The 8,228-nt window shown below is 46.0% G+C and overlaps 2 pseudogenes; both read left to right on the forward strand.

The window, feature by feature from the left end:
* Window positions 1-4,268, forward strand: part of LOC119361286 — a 34,181-nt pseudogene extending 29,913 nt beyond the window's left edge.
* A 1,728-nt stretch (window positions 4,269-5,996) lies between these two features.
* Window positions 5,997-6,939, forward strand: LOC119361287 (annotated as a pseudogene).
* The last annotated feature ends 1,289 nt before the right edge of the window (window positions 6,940-8,228 follow it).

Consider the following 8,228-nt stretch of genomic DNA (forward strand, 5'->3'; position numbering starts at 1 on the left):
TGCCAGAGTGCCTAGAGCTCAGAGATCAGCTGCAGTGCCAGTGACAGACACCAGAGCCACTTCATCTGCACCAGCTACAGCTCTTACAGCTCCAGGCAACCAGCTCCAGCACCTACACCTCCAGCTCCATCCACATCTACTGAAGTCTTCGTCCAAGGAGCCATCTCTACACCACCACCTGAAGATCAAGCCTGAGAGACGATTTAGTGCTATGCATTTTCTATGAACTTTTTGGTAACTTGTTGCCAAAGGGGGAGAAAAATGTATAGATCATAGGCTTCGAGAGAGAGTGTTGCTTTTTATTCTCTCTTGCTTTGGTGGTTGAACTTTATTTGCTTGTTTGAGATACTTTATGTCTGTGTGATACTTGGATGATCATGCGTTTGATCATATGCTACATTTATGCTTGTTGGATGACATTATCCTTTTTATCTCTATATGATCATTCACTATGCTTGGTGATGAGTGCATGTATTCAATCATTATCATTTTGAGCGCTCCACCAAGATGTATGTGACATGGAAGAGTAACCCATGAGCCTAACTCTTTGTGCATTTGCAGTCCAAAGCAAATCTTAAACCATGCACAAATTTAGGGGGGGCTCTTGCTTATCACATACTTCTCAAAGCGACAATGTTTTTCACTCTTATTATCATTTGTCGAAGCTTTGCTCTATATGTTGTCATCAATTACCAAAAAGGGGGAGATTAAAAGTGCAACTATCCCTAGGTGGTTTTGGTAATTCCTAACAATATATAGCTCATTGAGCTAACATTATTACAAGATAAATATTTCAGGAAAAGCTCAATGAATGGCATGGCATGGATGAGAAAAGTGGATCCCTCAAAATGCTAAGGATAAAAGGATTGGCTCAAGCTAAAAAGCTCAAGACTCTACATTTTATATTTTAGTGATCCAAGATCACATTGAGTCTATAGGAAAAGCCAATACTATCAAGGAGGGATGAGGTGTTGCTTAATGAGTTTCTTGCTCCATAGTGGTTAGTGGTATGCTCCAAAACCCTCAACTACTTTCTCACATCCACACATGACCTAAACCAAAAGTCAAACTCGGCCCTACCGATTCTTTCTATCCGGCGCCACCGAGTTCAGATGTCATAGCCACTGCCACAAACCCTAGGAAAATCGGTCTCACCGATAGGGATCTCGGTCTCACCGAGATGGGATTGTAATCTCTCTGTTTCCCTTTGTAACATTTTGGGTACCACTGAGATGAGTGATCGGTCCCACTGAGATTGCAATGTAAACTCCCTGTTTCCTTTTCATAACATTTCGGTCCCACCGAAATGAGCGAATCGGTCCCACCGAGTTTACCTGACCAACTCTCTGGTTAGCTTATTACCAAAATTGGTCCCACCGAGTTTGTGTAATTGGTCTCACTGAGATTACGTTAAGCCCTAAACCCTAACCATATCGGTCCTACCGAGTTGCATGTCGGTCCCACCGAAAATCCTAACGGTCACTAGATTTGCTGAATTGGTCCGACCGAGTTTATCAATTCGGTCCCACCGAGTTTGGCAAGTTGTGTGTAACGGTTAGATTTTGTGTGGAGGCTATATATACCCCTCCACCTCCTCTTCATTCGTGGAGAGAGCCATCAGAACAAACCTACACTTCCAACTTGCTGTTTCTGAGAGAGAACCACCTACTCATGTGCCGAGGCTAAGATATTCCATTCCTACCATATGAATCTTGATCTCTAGCCTTCCCCAAGTTGCTTTCCACTCAAATCTTCTTTCCACCAAATCCAATTCCTGTGAGAGAGAGTTGAGTGTTGGGGAGACTATAATTTGAAGCACAAGAGCAAGGAGTTCATCATCAACACACCATTTGTTACTTCTTGGAGAGTGGTGTCTCCTAGATTGGCTAGGTGTCACTTGGGAGCCTCCGACAAGATTGTGGAGTTGAACCAAGGAGTTTGTAAGGGCAAGGAGATCGCCTACTTCGTGAAGATCTACCGCTAGTGAGGCAAGTCCTTCGTGGGTGACGACCATGGTGGGATAGACAAGGTTGCTTCTTCATGGACCCTTCATGGGTGGAGCCCTCCGTGGACTCGCGCAACCGTTACCCTTCGTGGGTTGAAGTCTCCATCAACGTGGATGTACGATAGCACCACCTATCGGAACCACGACAAAAACATCTATGTCTCCAATTGCGTTTGAATTCTTCAAACCCTTCCCTTTACATTCTTGCAAGTTGCATGCTTTACTTTATGCTGCTCATATACTCTTTGCATGCTTGCTTGAATTGTGTTAAGATTGCTTGACTTGTGCTAAGATAGCTAAAATCTGCCAAAGACTAAAATTGGGAAAAGGATAAGTTTTTACTTGGTCAAGTAGTCTAATCACCCCCCTCCTCTAGACATACTTTCGATCCTACACTTCCCAATTGAAGCTGTCGCCAGGAACACCTTGTAGATCTACTCCATCAAAGTCTCACTAGTAGAACGCCAAATGTTCCCACTGGAGGTGTATGGAGTGGTCGCAATCCGTGATGCCGTGGACCGTCATCGCAACCCTCTATTCCTCTGTGCAAGAATGCACTACCAAATCCTTGAAGAAAATGTACGTATTGGTATTTTCGTGTTCTTGATCTTTTGTTTGTTGCCTGTATGCTGTAACCTTGTTGATAAGTTAATGGCAATGATGACGCTTGCAGGATTCCTTTTTGCGCTTGACAGGCCCAGTTCGTGCAATTGTCTCGACGGATACTGTTTACATCGAAATCCAATTAACAGTGAAGGGTGCAACAAAATCTGAAGATACAGCATTGATCAGTACATTTGGCTTTTTCAATGGTGATAATTCCAGTACCTATCTCGCCAAAAACAACTTGTGCATAGTGGAGTTATGCTATGAACAAGTTAAACAGTTGGTCCAGGCCACTGTCCTTAGTGTGGGTGTTATACCCAAACCGGATTCATTGCCTTTTCCACATGGCGGCAGAGTTGTTTGCTCTTCACTGCCTCAGGATGGTCATGAAGATATCGCTGGGCAAGTATCATCTAGGCAAGTTTTGCTGCTTGATTCAAAAGATGGGAAAATGCCTATGACGAGCAATGGCTACCTTGATCTGGCAAGACATGTAGTTTCTGTGGAATTAAATGGAAAGCTGCAATTCCTCATAATGGCTGATTCACCATCACATACTGCAACTGCTGCTCGATTCCTCCTTACACCCGAAAAATACAACACAAGTAAATGTGAAAATCCCCTTGTTGATGGCTCTAAGGTTGAGATTACTGTTGCATGGTCCCTTGTTCCCTCAACGATGCCAGAGTCAGGTGACAGTCCTGAGGACAGTGGGATGGCGACTGCAGGAAATTCGAAGGGAAAGAGTAGCGAGTCCATGTTTAGCGAGGATCTCTGTCAAGCTGGCATCTTCATGCAGAAGAGTATCTGCTGGATCCAGGACCAGGAGAAGAAGTTGGTCAAGATTGGACACTACGGCTCCGAAGAATACAATAATCTTCTGGTGTTGAAATCTGATATGTACGAGTTGTCAAATAAGATCTTCAATCGGGTCAACTACAAGACCCAAAAGAGGATCTGCACGATGCAGAATGCCTATTGGATCAACAATAACAGGAAATTGATAGATACCGAGAGAAAAATGGGCGACGACATTGAGATGGAAACCGGAGGGAAGTTGTTGAAAGGAAGGAGTGGCGAGTTTAAATCAGCGGCTATTGGCAATGAAGACAGAACGGTACAGACACAGAGAAAGATTGGTGACTGTGGCAAATCGGACTCCAAGCAGTTCAATGAGCAGGAGCAGTTCAAGGAGCTGCCGGTTAGTAACTCGATCCCCATGGCTGTATCTGTCAGAAACAAGATTGAGGAGGAGGCAGAGGCAGAGACCGTGATGGCGGAGGTGGCACCGAGGGTCAGCTTCAAATCAGCTCTGCTCTCCCAGCAGTTTGATGAGCTGTGGGACAACATGAGCCAGCTAGTTTCAACAGAACCAAAATTTCTAGCGATATGCATGCTTATTCAAGAACCCGTCGAACGCTATTGCTCCACATTGAAGTTTATCTCTGCAGTTTTCGACCGGCTTGGTCAATGGGTGCCAGATTTCAGAGAGAAAATGGAATTGATAAAGGAAGACAAGGACAGGGATAAGGATGTGGAAGCTGAGGATGCGTATGAGGCGACGAAGATGGCTGAGGAGTATTATTTCAATGCCTATCGTAGAGATTGGGAATGTAGGCGCGGCAACTTTGGCAGCTTCGAAGACCCAAGTGAGTAAATGTGCTAGTGATATGGTTCTTGTTAGTTTCTTTTCTTCTTCCATTTACTGCATGTCTCAAGCAAGCTAATTCGTTCTTTTTTTCTAGAATACGCACAAGCATGTGTATCATTCATTAAAGAAGAAAGGGAAAGACTCCCCAAGGTCATATGTATAGAGGTTATTTACATGCCGGATTTTCCGACACTACCGAGAAGACATAATGTCTACTACTCCAGAGCTACCCACCTATCTACCTCTGCATCTTGTGCAAGTTTGCCAAGCAGACCCGCCTTGGTCCAGGCCACCCCTTCTTCCATAATCTGTTGCTTGAGACTTGGGATTGAAGGCAACATACCATTGAATACCACATCATTCCTGTGCTTCCAAATCATCCACATGAGCAGAAGGCAGGTTTCTCTTGTTGCTTTATGGTTTCAAATGACCAAGTCCTGCCTGGTGCACCACGAGCTTAGGTCCTCATCCACGAGTGGCTCAAGTGCCGACTGCCCCATGATCCTGCCCACCCAGTGCTAGATTTGCCTTGCAAACACACACTCCAGCAGTAAGTGTTGATTGGATTTGTCAGCTTGGTCACAGAGCGGACAAGAGTCTTGATGGGGCAATCCATGATTAGCAAGCCGGACTGAAGTCCAACATCTGTTTTTGAATGCGAGCCAAGTGAAGAAACGACACCGTAGGGGCGCTCGGGATCCCCAGGTGAATGCCACCGTGGGAGACACCTTGAGCCCCATAAACCGGGCCGCATAAGCCGACCGCACCGAGAATTGGCCACTGTTTTCCCAGCTCCAAGTAACCACATCTTGCGCACCAGCTGTTGTCAGTGTCATCTCCACACGGGAGCAGAGCTGAAAGAATTGAAGCAAAGCATCCGACGAGAGGTCCGGGCCAAAGTCCCTCGCCCAGTTATGGTGTTCCAGCGCGCTTGCCACCGTCTTCGTTCCTCTGGTTCTAGGCGGGACCCTGGCATAAATTAGAGGGGCCAGATCGCGCACCCGACAGCCCTCCAACCACTTGTCTTCCCAGAAGAGAGTGGAAGTCCCGTCGCCTACCAAAGTGATCACAGCCGTGTGCACTAGCACCAAGGATTCTTTAGGTACCTTGATTTGAAACTCACTCCAGGGTCTATCCTTGTCAAACTTCTGCAACCACTGCCATCTGGCCTGGAGAGATTTGTTCAACCACTGCAGGTTGGGGATCCTGAGACCACCGGCCCATTTAGGCCTACAAACCGACTCCCAGGCCACAGAGCAGTTCCCTCCGTTTGCCTCTTTCTTACCACACCAAAGGAAGCCACGACAGATCTTGACAAAAGCTGAGATCGTTTTAGCTAGTAGGTCAAGGGCCATCATGGAATGCACAGGGATTGCACACAACACAGACTGAATGAGCAGCAGCCATCTGCTTTTTGGAAGCATAGCTGCCTTCCAAAGGGGTAGCTCATCACCCACCCTATCCACGAGAGCTTGGAGCTGGGCTGCAGTTTGTTTTCTAAGCGTCAATGGCAGCAAGCTAATTCGTTCTGTTAGCATGGTGATCCACTATATTATTGATTTTTCTTCATTCTTCTTGAATTGAGAGCAAAAGCAATATGTGCACTCTTTAGTTAGTTCACATTAGATTTCTAACACATACTTGACTTGGTTGCATGCAGCGTTATTGAGCCCCATGTACTTTATCGACAGCATACCAGGCCACACCCAAGTGGGTGCTAAAGTCGGGAGGACCATGCAGGTTTACTCTATTAAAGTCGCAGAAAGAGAAGGCTTCACCCTCGAGTGGCCACTGAAGGTATATGGTGTAGTTGCGGCCCGAGATTCTGCGGACTATTGTTGCAACCTTCTCTTCTTTCGCACTAGGGATGACTACCAAATCCTGACAAAACAGGTATGCACGGGTATTTTCCTGTTATTTCCTTATTGATTGCATCTTTGTTGGCAAGCTAATGGTGAACAATGATGCTTGCAGGATCCTTTTTTGCACTTGACTGGCCCTTCTCGTGCAATTATGTCTAGAGGCATAATGGAACCCACAGTTACGATTGAAGTCCACCTAAAACTTAAGGGCACAGTGGAGTCTAAAGATAGAACATTGATCAATAAGGCCTTCTTTTATGATGAAAAATATCTTGATAGTGGTGATATGATTTCTACGCGTGTCCTCCAGGGCCTTTGTGAAATAGAGCTATGATGTGAGCAGCTTGAACATTCACACCAAGCCAATATCCTCGGTGTCCGTGTTGTACGGGGCTCATTGCCTTGTGGCAATGGCATCAATCGTTTGCTCCGCACTACCTGAGGACTAAACCGAAGGTGGTGGTAAGCACCCATCTAGGTGTATTTTGCTGCTTGATTCACAAGCTAGAGATATGCCTGTGGGTGAAGAGGGTTATCTAGATCTGTCGAGGCAAGTTGTATCTGTGAAATCAAGAGGAAGGCTAGAAATTCTTGTGCAGGCTAGAGAAATCAGTGGAAGTGTCGTCTTTCCAATCAAATTCAACAACATACGTGAAGAAAGTTGTGAGCTTGGTGATTGTAAAGTGGAGATAACCGTTGCTTGGTCCTTGCTCGTTGAAAACCAGTATGATATCTCGGTGATGGGAGCTATACAGCCTTACGCATGGGAATCAATTCCACGTAGACCAATCATGAAGCTTGTTGACGCTTGTTGAAGAGGTTCACTTGGTGAAGATGGCATTCTAGCTAGTTGTACTTCTTAGTGTAGTAGTAATCCAAAAAGGTATATATGGGCAACACAAGGCAGCGTCGGATGTGTTGGAAATATGCCCTAGAGGCAATAATAAATTGGTTATTATTATATTTCCTTGTTCATGATAATTGTTTATTATCCATGCTATAATTGTATTGATAGGAAACTCAGATACATGTGTGGGTACATAGACAACACCATGTCCCTAGTAAGCCTCTAATTGACTAGCTCGTTGATCAATAGATGGTTACGGTTTCCTGATCATGGACATTGGATGTCGTTGATAACGGGATCACATCATTAGGAGAATGATGTGATGGACAAGACCCAATCCTAAGCCTAGCACAAAGATCGTGTAGTTCGTATGCTAAAGCTTTTCTAATGTCAAGTATCATTTCCTTAGACCATGAGATTGTGCAACTCCCGGATACCGTAGGAATGCTTTGGGTGTACCAAACGTCACAACATAACTGGGTGGCTATAAAGGTGCACTACAGGTATCTCCGAAAGTCTCTGTTGGGTTGGCACGAATCGAGACTGGGATTTGTCAATCCGGTTGACGGAGAGGTATCTTTGGGCCCACTCAGTAGGACATCATCATAATGTGCACAATGTGACCAAGGGGTTGATCATGGGATGATGTGTTACGGAACGAGTAAAGAGACTTGCCGGTAATGAGATTGAACAAGGTATCGGCATACCGATGATCGAATCTCGGGCAAGTACAATACCGCTAGACAAAGGGAATTGTATACGGGATTGATTGAGTCCTTGACATCATGGTTCATCCGATGAGATCATCGTGGAACATGTGGGATCCAACATGGGTATCCATATCCCGCTGTTGGTTATTGACCGGAGAACATCTCGGTCATGTCTGCATGGTTCCCGAACCTGTAGGGTCTACACACTTAAGGTTCGATGACGCTAGGGTTATAGGGAATAGATGTATGTGGTTACTGAATGTTGTTCGGAGTCCCGGATGAGATCTTGGACGTCACGAGGAGTTCCGGAATGGTCCAGAGGTAAAGATTGATATATAGGAAGTATGGTTTTGGCCACCGGAAGTGTTCCGGGCATCACCGGTAGTGTACCGGGACCACCGGAGGGGTCCGGGGGTCCACCGGGAGGGGCCACGGGCCCCGGAGGCATACATGGGCCAAGTGTGAGAAGGGACCAGCCCCTAGGTGGGCTGGGGCGCCTCCCCACCAAGGCCCATGCGCCTAGAGAGAAGAGGGGGCAAACCCTAAG

Source organism: Triticum dicoccoides, chromosome 2B (genome assembly GCF_002162155.2).
Source record: "Triticum dicoccoides isolate Atlit2015 ecotype Zavitan chromosome 2B, WEW_v2.0, whole genome shotgun sequence".
Classification (NCBI taxonomy): Eukaryota; Viridiplantae; Streptophyta; class Magnoliopsida; order Poales; family Poaceae; genus Triticum; species Triticum dicoccoides.